Source organism: Tupaia chinensis, unplaced genomic scaffold (assembly GCF_000334495.1).
Source record: "Tupaia chinensis unplaced genomic scaffold, TupChi_1.0 Scaffold143116_1, whole genome shotgun sequence".
NCBI classification, from domain to species: domain Eukaryota; kingdom Metazoa; phylum Chordata; class Mammalia; order Scandentia; family Tupaiidae; genus Tupaia; species Tupaia belangeri.
In genome coordinates this window covers 1-14,419 of record NW_006202960.1, presented here as the reverse complement: position 1 = coordinate 14,419, position 14,419 = coordinate 1, and positions in this window count along the sequence as shown.

Below are 14,419 nucleotides of genomic sequence, written 5' to 3'. Positions count from 1 at the left end.
CTCCACCCCCCTGCCTCCAGCCACAGAAAGTTCTCTGCTTTTAAGGGCTTGTTGGATGGTTTGGGCTCATCTAATTTGGAAGATCCAGGATAATCTCCCCATTTTAAATCCATAATTCTTTGAGAGGTTTTTGCTATAGGGCATGTGTGCTCGCCAGAAAGACAGAGAGAGACAGAGAGATAGAAAGCAAGACATCAACCCCAGGGGGGATGGCCATGCCAGAATCCCTTCTCCTCCATTCTCCTCTTGGGATCTTGGGCATGCACGCATGCACACATGCCCGGTGTGAGTTTTAAGCCACCGGGTCCGGGACGCGAACCGCGGTCGACTACGTGGGAGTCCAGCGACACAGCCATTACGCTAACTGCTGGTTCCCTTAAATCCTTAATTCTGATGAGTTGAAGGACTTCTGCAAAGTCCTTCTTGCAGTGTAATGCAACATAATCACCAATTCTGGGGACTAGGGCTTTTTTGAGGCAGGTCTGCCTGCTCTGCAAACCTCACAGCAGACGGGAGATAATAGGCTGGTTTTTGAGCACCCAGCAGAATCACGTAACTGGTTTGTGCCTCACTTTGCAGATTGGACCTTTTTCCAATCCAGATGGCTGGGCCTTTGCCTGAGACACTCAGGCAAAAGGAGACCAAAGGTGCTTGAGCTTCCCATGGGCTAGTTAGATGGGTAACCTGCTCTCTGGTAATGTCTGGGCTGGTTCTAGAGCCTCATCATTCTGGCTCCAGAGCACACACCCTCTCCACTAAACTACCCAGGATCACACAATGGAGCCATTGCTTATTTCCTATCCTACCGCTTTGGCACTAACCAAGTAAAGTTTGTGTCCTGCAGTTCCCCCCTTATCCACAGAGGATTTGTTTTGGTTCCCCCAGGAGATGCCTGAAACCAAGGATCATACCAAACCCTACAGTCATCCCTTGGTATTCAAGGATATGGTGTTCTCCCTCCCCTGTCCTCCATGGATACCAAAATCTTGGTTGCTCGAGTCCCTTCTAGAGTGTATTATTTGCATATAACCTATGCACATCCTACCGTATAATTTAAATCATCTGTACATTACCTGTAAGTAATCAGTATCAGGTATAAGTGAAAAAAGAAACGTAGATCAGCTTCAGCATCTTTCCTCCAGGAAGACACTTTTTCCCTCATTCCATAACAATTTGGTGGCCCAGACACAGAACACACAAAGGTTGACTGTGCAGTGATACGTTGTTCCTATGTCTACCCGTTATAAAGCTTAACATATAAACTAGGCACAGTCAGAACCGAACAGCCTAAAAATAAGAGCAGCTGTGACAATATTCTGTCATAAAAGTTGTGTGGCCTTTCTCCCCCTCTCTCTCTCTTTCTCTCTGAGCTTCTCTTCTTGTTCTGAACGCACCCTTTTTTCTTGTGATGGTGTGATGATGGTACAAAGCCTCATGATGAAGGGAAGTGCCATGAAAGACACGGGCATTGTGGCATAGCGTGAAGTGACTACAACCTTCTAAGCATACATCAGAAGGAAGATCGTCTGCTTCTGGTGATCCTGGGTCATATTTTCCTACCTCACTTGACCACAGGTAACAAAAATCACAGAAAGCAAAGCCACAGACAAGGAGGGCCACTGTCATGAACTTCCCATGTATGTCTTTCTTATGGCCTCTTCTAGAAAACAAACTCACTGTTGGATTAGGTAAACACTGCAACACCTAACCTAACGTATTCTCTCTGTAAATGTATATTTTAGGGCCAACTCTGTGACCTGGTGGCTAAGGGAGTCAGATCCCATGTAGCTGATAGCACAGCTCAAAATCTAGCCCTGGAGGCTTGAAATACACAGTGGGCATGTGCATGTGTGCCCCAAGTCCCAATGGACAGAGAAATGGAGGAGGAAGGATTGTGTGATCATGCCTGATGGCGGGGTGCTTCCTCCCTCTTGTTCTGTCTCTTACTTTTTGTGCAGTGAGTGCACATACCCCTGGCAGGTTTAGGTATTTTTAAGTGTATTTTAAGTCCATTTCTTTCTTTTGTGATAGAGATAGAGAGAAAGAGATAGACCGAGACAGAAACAGGCACTCTCCACAGGGTCTTTAACTCACTATCTGTGCCCAGCCTAGGACGGCCTAATCGCAGGCACACAGACATGTCTGGTGTGTACACAGGGCCCCAGGATCAAACAAGGGACCTTCGCACATAGATACAATTGTGTTATGGCTTTCCACTGTCTGACTTCCAATCGATATTCATATTGGTATAGACGTGTGTGTTTGGCTGGTTGCAGTTCAAACAGAAGGGCTAGAATTTAATTTTTAGAGGCAATGCGTCAAAGGTTTAGCAGAAAGTTAACTTTAGCAGAATACGTGAATTAGCCTAAACCTTCTGTGTGAGAAGAAAAGCAAAGGCCGGTAAGAGCTGCTTCACTCCTCTCTTGGAGAACAGAATGGAGGCCCAGCCAGGCTCAGCTAGAAGGACCCTCTGGGCATTCTGGACATTTTGCTTTCCCTGTTGTTTCTCTGTTCTTTCTTGTGAAGAGAGAGAAGAAGACTTTGGCTGAGGGAGCAAGAGAGAATGACACAGGCACTTTCTCTGGTATCTGAGAAGTTGAAGAATAATGTAGTGTTTCAAGGTTAAGCAAAAATGAGACAGGTGAGTAAAAGAGATTTGTTCCTCCCTTTGAGGTACAGTTTAGTGATAAAGAGAAAGAAACTGATGGTGTAATATTTGTACCATTCTGAAAAAGACAGCCAGTTGTACCTTTGAGGTGGTTTTAAATAGGAGATTGGCTGTTGTGGCAGATCAGACTCTGCTCACAACTCCATGCAGAGTCCTTGGCTTAGTCCTCTGCCCCATGAAGTGGGTACACAGACGACTGCCACTTTTTTTACTAATAAAGAAATGGAAGCACAGAAAAGACAAATAACTGGGGGCCGGCAGATGGTATGGTGGTTAAGGTTCTGGACTCCCACATGGCTGACTATGGTTCAAGTCCTGGACCTGGTGGCTTGCTTTCTCACTTTCCCTCTCTCTTTGTCTGTCTCTGGTCAAATTAAAAAAAAAAAGGCAAATAAATAAAATTAAATAATTCTTTGGCACAAACATGCAAAAATTAAATAATTCTTTGAAAAAATAAAAAAAAGAAAAGACAAATAACTTAGCTAAAATTGCCCACTCAGTAATGGAAGGACAGGGATTCAGAGGAGTTTGCTAATTGCACCATGGCAGCTCTTAATATCGTAAGACCAGCGGTTTAAAAACAAAGAATATTATTATACATACTATAAGGTGTTCACATTCGAATTTAGGTGATGGTGAATATAAAGATTGTGTCTTAAATTTTAAATAAAGCACAGGCTTTGAAGACAAATCCAAATAACCATGGATTCCCTGTCATCGTAGTTCTTTAAGAGGGTCTCGTCTGAGAGACTCCCCAGCCACTTCTAGATTGGGTAATGTGGAAAGAAGACACAAAGGGAAAGCTCTGTGAGGCACAGCCGTGTGCGGGAGAGCAGCTCACTTTGGCTATCACAGCATCTCAGAACCTTGTCAAATCTGGGAGGATGCCTGTCTCTAACCAAGACGTCTACGACTCCCTCTAAGCCTCAAGAGAGAAGTCTTAGGCCACAACTATAACTTATCCAATAGCAAACAGAAAGTTTGAGTGGCTATGCATAGTGCTCTAGAACTGTGATGATCTATCGAAGGTTTTTTTCTTCCCAGTTTTTTCCTAAGGAGCAAGGCTGAATACCCAGGACTTTCCACGCTGTTTTCAGCCTTCTGTTGGTAAAATCGAAGTTCAAATCCTGGCCCCAGTGACTAGAAAAACATGGTAGGTACATGAGCACATGGGCATGTGTGCCCAAAATTCCTTTGGGATGGAGAAATGGAGGGAAAAGGATCATGGTACGAGCATGCCCCACTGGGGAGTTCTCTCTCTTGCACACGCACAAGTTCAGATGCCCTCTAGCAATTAAAAAAGAAATAGAAAAAAGAAAGTGCAGACCAATATCCCTCATCAGTAGTGCAAAAGTCACTAAGAAAATATTAGCAAATAGAATTTAGCAATACATCAAATGAAGTATACACCATGATAAAGTGGGCTTTATTCCAGTGATGGAGGCCAGTTCAATGTTCAACATCAGCCAATGTAATCTGCCGTATCAATAGGCTAAAGCAGAAAAATCATTTAATCTTATCAATTGATGAAGAAAAATCATTTCATGAAATCCAATAAAACTTGTGATTTTAAAAAGAACTTCTCATAAAACAAGAAATAAAGGAGGCGCTTTCCTCAAGTTGATAACACCAACAGAAAACCTTCAGCAAGCATATTTAATGGTGAAAGATAGAATGTTCTTACAAGATCGGTAAACAAGGCAAGGATGTCCAACTCACCACTGTTACTTAACAGGGTACTGGAAGTTCTAGCCATCATAAAAAAAGGCAAGAAAAATGAATAAAAATGCATAGAGATTGTAAAGAAAGTAATAAAAAAACATTTTTATTTGAGGATAACCCGGTGGTCTATACACCACTGTTACTTAACAGGGTACTGGAAGTTCTAGCCATCATAAAAAAAGGCAAGAAAAATGAATAAAATGCATACAGATTATAAAGAAAGTAATAAAAAACATTTTTATTTGAGGATAACCCGATGGTCTATATATAAAACCCTAAGAGACCTAAAAATAAAGCAAAAACGACCTCTTTGAACTATTATAACTAGTGAGGTCAGCGAGGTCACAGGATACAAGATCAATGGAAAAATCCGTTGAATCTATACATAAAGTCATGCTCTGTAAAAGGATGCTTCAGACAAAGGCCATATATGTGACAGTGGTCCCTTAAAATTATAATGGAGCTGGGGCCAGCAGGTGGCATAGTGGTTAAGGTGCTGAACTCCCGTGTGGCCGACTACAGTTTGAGTCCCAGACCCTGTGGCTTGAAACACACTGGGCACATCGACATGTGTGGCCAAAATCCAAAGAGGAGAATGGAGGAGAACGGATTGCAGCATTGCTTCCCTCTTGAGGGGGGATGATTTTTGCTTTCTGTTTCTCTGTCTCTCCAGTGTGCATGCGCTCGATAGTAAAAATCTCTCTAAAAAATAAATAAATAAAATTATAATGAAATTAATTGATATTACCTACTAACAAGGAGTTTTTGTTCTGGAACAGGAATGCAAAGCTGGAGAGGCAAGAGAATAAGAAACTGCAGTAGAAGAAAAAGGGGAATGTCTTCTCCCCCAGAAAATTCACAGTGAGCAAAAGCTTTTGTGTACCTCAACAAGTTCCTTAAAAAGTTTTAAAACATGGGGACCAGCAGATGGCATAATGGTTACATCACTGGACTCCCATGTTGTAGACCACAGTTCAAATCCTGGGCTCAGTGGATTAAAACTCATGCTGGGCACATGTGTGTGCTTGCCCAAAATCCCGAGAGGAAAATGGAGGAGAAGGAATTGCGGCATGGCCACCTCCCCTGGGGGTGACTTCCCACTTTCTGTCTCTCTATCTCTCTCTCTGTCTCTGGCAAGTACACCTGCCCTATAGCAAAAAATCTCTCTTAAAAAAAAAGTTTTAAAACATGGACCCCAACACCAAAAGTTTTCCATTAATAGAAACATGTTCATGGTATATTATCTGCTTACAAAAGGGGGAAAAAAAAAAAAAAAAACAGAAGAAGTAGAAGAGGAAGAAGAAAGAAACAGATGGCCGTAGTCGTATTTCTGAAAGAACAACATCTCCTTAAGAAGGCTCCCAGGTGGGTCCTTCAGGACATATTCCAGAAGAGGGCATGGTATCATAGGAGAGGGCAGCCCCATGCGTGTTCACTGCCCTGAAGGCCTTCAGTGGAATAAGACATGGAAATGGATGATAGTGATATTGATAGTCTAGGCTAAAGGAGTATATTGTGAGGGGGGTTTTCGTTTTGTTTTGTTTTCAGTAGAGGGCACATGTGTTCCAGGAAAAAAATGGAGGTTGGGGACAGGAAAAAGCACTCTCCAATAGGGTGTGGTTATTCTACAATCCCTTCTCCTCCATTTCTCCATCCTATCAGGATTTGGGGCATGCATGCACATGCCCTTGGGATGTTTCTCAAGCCACCAGGGTCAGGATTCAAACCACAGGCCACCATGTATTATTCTGCCTTGTTAACCACCAGCTATAGCGCCAGTCCTGTCTTGGCTTTTAGCAAAACAATTTTAAAGTGAATATTTTTAAATATAAAAAACTTATATTAACAGAAAAACAATATAAATATGGAAAATATTTGTATGCAATGTGTTTTTACTTAAAGAAGTTATTACTTAAGTGTCAGAAAGTTTAAAAAATTAAAGAGTTTTGAAAGTGGGCCAGCAGGTGGCATGTTGGTTGAAGTGCTGGATCCCATATGGCTGACTACAGTTTGAGTTCCAGACCCAGTGGCTCTAGAAATGTTCCAGGCACATGTGCATGCATTCCCAGAAGTTAAGTTCGACTAAAATATCTAATTAAATATATTGAGAAAGGTACTCAACCATCCAATATCAAAGAATAGACACCGAGACATGAGGTACAGGGAAGCAAGTCTTTAATGGTGGTCTTGCAAGATCAGGTGTCTGGTGGGCAAGCATACCCAGAATGGCTACAACAAGCAATTTATTCCCTAGTGCACGAGTCCCTCCCCCCAGCTCTTATTAGCTGAGTACAGGGGATGTGCAATCTTCCCAAAGATGGCCTAAGTTCTATTATTTCCTTCTTACATATTAAGGCATAGGTTCAGGACAAGCCCACAAAAAGAAAAAAAAAAAAAAAAAAAACCATCAAATGTCCTAAGGAGAGAAAACCAGGAAGTAAAAAGGAGCAAAGGGTTGGTGACCAGCCACCATCTTGAGAAGTCCTTTCTCAAGGCAACTTGTTTTGGGGTTTTGTTTGTCTAAGAATTTTTCGGGAATAGGGACTTTCTGGGGTTGTCACATCTGCAAGTCGCCTAGGCAATTTTTGTTAAGCTGTTCCTGAAAATGAGTCACTTAATGGCTATTTTCTTACAAGCACTACAGGTCCATTGGTTAGATCAGAATTCTTCCCAGAAAAAGGAAGTCTTTGTTCCTTCTAGGGAAGATGAAAATGTTTTGGCTATGTATTAAAATTTTGCTGCTTCTGCTACAACTACCAAGCCATAGTCGACTGAGAAACAATGTAGAATACAGAATTCTACCCAAGTTGAAATATGCCTTCGGGTTTTGTGAAATACCCTGCCCAGAGGTAAAGTGGGAAAGGGGAGTCTTGCTTCCTCCCAGGGCCTCTCCTAGCCCCTTCCTCCATCACAGTCTCTTTCTTTAATCTAATTAATTACTGTGAGAGATTTTCCTACTGTTGAAATGTTCATGACTGTCTGGATTAAGTCTACTTTACCTAATGCGTGCTTGTTGAAATACCTCTGAATCTGATGTTTTTGTTGTTAGTGTTGCTGAGGACACAAGCACTCACCAGAGAGAGATACAGAGAGAGAGTAAGCAACCCGCCCCAATGGGGTGTGGTCATGCCACGATCCCTTCTCCTCCATTTCTCCATTTCTTCAGGATTTGGAGCACATACACACATGTACCCTGTGTGTTTTTCGAGTTACCACGACTGAGATTTGGACCATGGTCAGCCATGAGGGATCTAACTTTCTATCCACAGTGCTTAACCACCATGCTATAGGATCAGTCCAACATTTCCTGGATCTAATTCATCAATATTTCATTAAAGGTTTTTTTCTCTAGGTCCATATACATATATAGCAATTCTCGTTCCAACAAGTTGAGATTCTGGGTGCATACGCCATGCCTTCCTCAATTTTAATATAATTTAAACAGGAGTCATTTAACCAGGACACCTAGTTAGCCTCTAGGAGAGACTAAAACATTTCCTCAAAAAATGAAAATGCAGGAGCTAAGTGGTGGCGCAGGGATAATGCAACTGGATCCACATGGGACAGGTCCTGGGTTCACACCCTGGGGCCTTCCAGAGTACCCCAGACCCACATGCCCATGACCTACAATGACCAAACTAGGGGTGAGTCACAGTGTGAAAGCTCTGCTGGGAGTGCCTCTCTCTCCCCCTTAGAATAAATAAATAAATAAGTGAATCACTTTTTAAAAGGATACACATATTGAAAACTAAAACGTAAGGTTAAGGGATTAAGAAAAAGTAGGTATTAGTCTTCAAATGTGTAAAGAAAAAACCAAAAAAAAAAAAAAAAAAAAAAAAAAAAACCATCAATTGTCCTAAGGAGAGAAAACCAGGAAGTAAAAAGGAGCAAAGGGTTGGTGACCAGCCACCATCTTGAGAAGTCCTTTCTCAAGGCAACTTGTTTTGGGGTTTTGTTTGTATAAGAATTTTTCGGGAATAGGGACTTTCTGGGGTTGTCACATCTGCAAGTTGCCTAGGCAATTTTTGTTAAGCTGTTCCTGAAAATGAGTCACTTAATGGCTACTTTCTTACAAGCACTACAGGTCCATTGGTTAGATCAGAATTCTTCCCAGAAAAAGGAAGTCTTTGTTCCTTCTAGGGAAGATGAAAATGTTTTGGCTATGTATTAAAATTTTGCTGCTTCTGCTACAACTACCAAGCCATAGTCGACTGAGAAACAATGTAGAATACAGAATTCTACCCAAGTTGAAATATGCCTTCGGGTTTTGTGAAATACCCTGCCCAGAGGTAAAGTGGGAAAGGGGAGTCTTGCTTCCTCCCAGGGCCTCTCCTAGCCCCTTCCTCCATCACAGTCTCTTTCTTTAATCTAATTAATTACTGTGAGAGATTTTCCTACTGTTGAAATGTTCATGACTGTCTGGATTAAGTCTACTTTACCTAATGCGTGCTTGTTGAAATACCTCTGAATCTGATGTTTTTGTTGTTAGTGTTGCTGAGGACACAAGCACTCACCAGAGAGAGATACAGAGAGAGAGTAAGCAACCCGCCCCAATGGGGTATGGTCATGCCACGATCCCTTCTCCTCCATTTCTCCATTTCTTCAGGATTTGGAGCACATACACACATGTACCCTGTGTGTTTTTCGAGTTACCACGACTGAGATTTGGACCATGGTCAGCCATGAGGGATCTAACTTTCTATCCACAGTGCTTAACCACCATGCTATAGGATCAGTCCAACATTTCCTGGATCTAATTCATCAATATTTCATTAAAGGTTTTTTTCTCTAGGTCCATATACATATATAGCAATTCTCGTTCCAACAAGTTGAGATTCTGGGTGCATACGCCATGCCTTCCTCAATTTTAATATAATTTAAACAGGAGTCATTTAACCAGGACACCTAGTTAGCCTCTAGGAGAGACTAAAACATTTCCTCAAAAAATGAAAATGCAGGAGCTAAGTGGTGGCACAGGGATAATGCAACTGGATCCACATGGGACAGGTCCTGGGTTCACACCCTGGGGCCTTCCAGAGTACCCCAGACCCACATGCCCATGACCTACAATGACCAAACTAGGGGTGAGTCACAGTGTGAAAGCTCTGCTGGGAGTGCCTCTCTCTCCCCCTTAGAATAAATAAATAAATAAGTGAATCACTTTTTAAAAGGATACACATATTGAAAACTAAAACGTAAGGTTAAGGGATTAAGAAAAAGTAGGTATTAGTCTTCAAATAGTAACTCCATGTAGTATCTGACTTTGCCAATGGGTGACCATGTTCTCTGTTCAATTATTGATTAAGTTATAGACTCCTAGGACAGGCTCAATCAGAAATTTCAGGATTTAATAGCCAGATGATCTCTAACTCAAAATTTATTCAAAAGAAGACACAAAAGAAAATAGTCATTTAAATATAGAGATAATAGATAATAGTTAGGTGTTGTGTGTGTATATGTGTCTATGTATTCAGTGAGGAAGGAAAATTGTCACAGACTATGACAGGTTCAAATTTCAAGATTAAACAAGACAAATTCTAGTGGTTTTGGGGGAGGAGGGAGGTTGCTTTTTGTTTTTATTTTTATTGCCAGAGAGTATGAGCACTCAGCTAGAGAGAGCGCTCCCTAGTGGAGCGCGCTCCTATCGCAATCCTTTTCCTCAATTTTCTTTTTTTTTTTTTGACTAGTTCACATTTTTATTTTAGCATATCCTCAAGAGTTTTAAAATGTTAGAACCTGGCTTCTCTTCTCTGTAATACGCTAAAATATTGGGTCATCAGAATAGCTGTGACTTTTGAGTCAATATCTGAATCCTGACTACATTAAAGCATGACACCAAAACATGAAACCAAGAAACCTACCTGTCCAGGCAACTATTCCAATCCCTGTACACCACAAGATTACTTTCATGTGGTGTTATTTTCCCAACTACACAAGAGCATACTATTGGGTTGTTGGAAAAGTCAACACATTTTTGCACAGAAAAACGAACATGTCATGACTTTTCCAACAACCAGTATTAGAAATATTGTGAGATGACTTTAAGCTTCTTTCACTTACTGTGACTAATTAGAGTCACCTTTCCACTTTCCCCAGAGCTTATTTATTCTCTGATAAAGCCTTGTTCTAGTTCTGGATCTGGCAGTTTGAGAAACACTCCAGAGTGTGTGTACACACCCCAAATAGGAGGGAAATGTAGAAGGGATTGCAGCATGACCTTACCCAACCCATTGTGAGTGCTTTCTCACTTTTCCAGTCTCTCTTAAGTAAGAACATCTGCCCTCTGGCCAGATTAAAAACAAAAATAAGGAAACCCAAAAAGTCTGTGCAAAAAAAAAAAAAAAAAGAATAAAAAATGCAAGTTAAAAGGGCCAGCCGGTGGTGGTTAAGGCACTGGACTCCAATGTGGCTGACTGCAGTTCAAGTCGTGGACCCAGTGGCTTAAAACGCATGCCTGGCGCACATGCATACAAGCCTCAAATCCTGAGAATGGAGTGGCCATCCCCTGGGGTGGGGCGGGGGAGGGTGTGATAGCCCACTTTCTGTCTCTGTCTCTCCAGTAAACACATGTGCCCTATAGTAAAACCCTTTAAAAACAAGCCAAAACAAAAACAAACAAACAAACAACAACAAAAACAAAGAACACACACAAGTTAAAAGCAAACAAAAACAAGCTCAGGGTCAGCAAGTGGCATGGTGAAGGCAGCTGGATCCCACAGGGCTGTGTGGTTTAATTGCTGGACCTAGTGACTCCACAAACACACCAGGTATACATGCACCCATGCCCAAAATCCAGAGAGGGAAATGGAGAAGTGACTTTCTCATTTGGGCTCTCTTGGGCAAGTGTACCTACTCTATAGCAAATTTTTTTAAAAAAGAAAAAATTTTCAGTTTGTTTAAAAGAAAAAAATACATTAAAATCCTTATGTGTTCTGAATATAATCATATACACGGTTCTGACTTCCCTGTACTCTGAAACTCTGAAACTGCTGGATAACCTTCACCGTTTTAAGCATATAGTGAATCAGTAAAATACAATACAAATCCATTTTTATTCATTTACGTTTCATTATTTTAAATCCTTGAGGGGTACAGCATCACACAGATTCTGTGTCCAATGGCCTTAGCAGGAAGTCTGCTTTGAAAGTTGGCTCGAACTATGCCCCTGTTTCCATGGGCATGGGTAAACTTTCCCCAGATTATCCTGGTTTTCTTTGGTTTGCCACCAGGAGTCACTGTGTTGTTTTTTGCTTTGTACACATTAGCACACCTCTTGCCTAAATTGAATTCCATTTCATCTCGTGCATAAATACCTTCAATTTTCCCTCAGATGTATACACATGTATGGCCAGTGTGTTTTTCAAGCCACTAGGGTCAGGATTCAAACCACAGCTGGCCCTGTGGAATCCAGCTCCCTATGCACCTGGCTCAATCACTACAGTACAGGGTTGGCCAATAACAAAGACAAATTCTTGACTAATTCATGTTTTTGTTTTGGTTTGGTTTTGTGGGTTTTTTTGTTTTTTTGTTTTTGTTTTTGTTTTTGGATTTTTTGCAATAAGGCACTTGCACTTGTTAAAGAGAGAGAAAGGGAAAGTGAGAAACCATCCCTCAGAAGGGTTGGCCATGCCACAATCCCTTTCCCTCCATTTTTCTCTCAGGATTTTAGACACACACACACACACCCTCACATGGTGTGATTTTCAAGCCACCAGGACTGGGACTCTAACTGCGCAGTCAGCAATCCAGGATCCAGCCTCCTAAGCCTCCATGCCACCTGCTGGTCCTGCACATCGTCTTTAAGAAATGTCTTGCTGTAGCAATCCCCTGCCTGAGCCTGCCAGCCAGGACCACAGACGCACCACCACCCCTAGCCTGTAGGTTGGACTGGGAAAGAGATCCCACCCCAGCTTACAGAGCACGGCATCTCAGCAGCACCACAGTCGGGTTCTGATTGTGTACTTTTTGTCCTTAGGTGGGTAGCTTCTGGTTACTTGGGTTGACTGACCGAATTACAATCTATGTTTTACAGCTAATGACAGAGGACAAATCAAAGTTGCTCTTTGCATATGTGGGTTTTTATTTTTAGCCCTTTACAATGCCCATGGAATTACCTCTCATTAGTAAATCCATCTTTAACATTTCTTGTTGTTCTGGACGTGATTAGGCGACTTTGCCGTTTGTTTTTTCATCACCACCATGTCCATTTATCACTCATTTTGGGGTCCTTAGCACAAAGTACCAAAGAAAAGAGGGCTTGAGGGGTCAAACTCACTACCTGCCTGCTTGGTTTTTCTGTACACAGGTGAGATATTCCTGCACATCATCTGGGGACCCCAGAATGAGGGGGACTCGTTGATGAATAGCCTCGGGCTTCACGTCCAGCACAGGCTGGGTGCCTGTGGTTGCCACGCCCCCTGCCTGCTCGATGATGTAGGCCACAGGATTGCACTCGTACAGGAGCCGGAGCTGCGGAGAAGCAGAGTCAGGTGGGTAAACTTTGCAAGTGCCCACACATCCTGAGCTATGCCCCTAAAGCTCTAGAGGGGGATTTGAACTGCTGAGCTTCTGTCTCTTTAGTAGGAACACACTCGTGTACCTCATGAGAGTGCGCTGCCTGAGGTTTGGAACCTGCAGAAGGCTGGATGCGTCAGAAGGTACTCAGCTCATATGTCTCTGTAGCACTCCGTCCAGGGAGCTGAGACATGTTTCTACCTGTCTTGTAACCACCATGCTTATGAGAGACCTGCCTCTTGACTTGGAGACATGAGATCAGACTACCGTCTCTTGTTGGTTCAACAATGAGGCAAACTGATTCCACAAGCCTTCTAAGAAGACTTTACATGTGAGGCCTTGCGGTTAGCAAAGAACCAAGCATGGATGAATTGCAAGGTGACCTTGAGAGGGCTAGGCGGTCTCTCTAGGGATAACCACAGTGGCTGGGCTGCTGTGAAGGAACTCCATCTGCAGTGCTGACTTGGCTAAACAGCTTGCTGGTGTTTAAATGGTCTTTTTCTCTTTTGTTCTAGAGAGATTTTTTTTTTGCTATAGGGCACATGCACTCGCCAGAGAGAGAGAGAAAGAGAAAAATCACCCTCCGAGGGGGATGGCCACGTGGCATTCCATTCTCATCTTGGGATTTGGGCATGCACACACACATGCCCAGCATGAGTTTTAAGCTGCCAGGTCTGGAATTCCACCACGCGGGAGTCCAGTGACATAATCATTACACCATCTACTGGTCCCGAACAGTCTTTTCTTGGGCTCCTTAGACTAAATCAAATCTGCTGCTTGCACTCCCTTAGCATCCTGAACTCCCCTTTTACTAACTGTCATCACGCTGAGACTTATTTGAAATCTGGCTTCCTCCTCTGCCCTCCCTTGAGAGCAAGGACAGTGGCTGCCATGGCTGGTCATTGTGGGATTTCCATTCCCAGGAGTGCCCGACATAAAGAAAGCATCTAAATGGGGCCACTGTGCATCTGCAGAAGGGCTCCCAGCAGAGGGCTAAAAGGAGGTTAAATCAGCCTGCACCTGCCTGCCAAGCTCTGCCCAGCAGCCAGGGTTGAGCCTGTTCTGATCTGTCCAAAGGCACATGAAAAATAGCAGGTGCCTGCCTCAACCATAAGTCCAAAGTGATTTGAATTGAACGGGGTAGGACTTGATGTCCCCTTTAAGTCTGTGTCTGTGATTATGTTGTGACCCCCAACCCCACCCCACCATGGGACACGCATGCCCGCCACATTAGATGCAGGGGGTGTCCTATCTGGAGGCACTGCTGTCTCGACTTGACATGATTATCTTCTTCTTTTTCCCCTTTGGTGCAAATTTATCATTTACACCCTAACAACATTCACTTTCTGTAACCAGCTTACAGAATGGTCGACTGAGTTCTGTGCAGCTTTTTCCTTTCCATTCTTCTCTTCAAATCTACCTTGGAGTACCTTGAGAAACAATCACATCTTGTGCTGATTTTTAAATTACTATTATTATACCTTGAACTGTCTTTCCAGGCATAGTGAACGAATT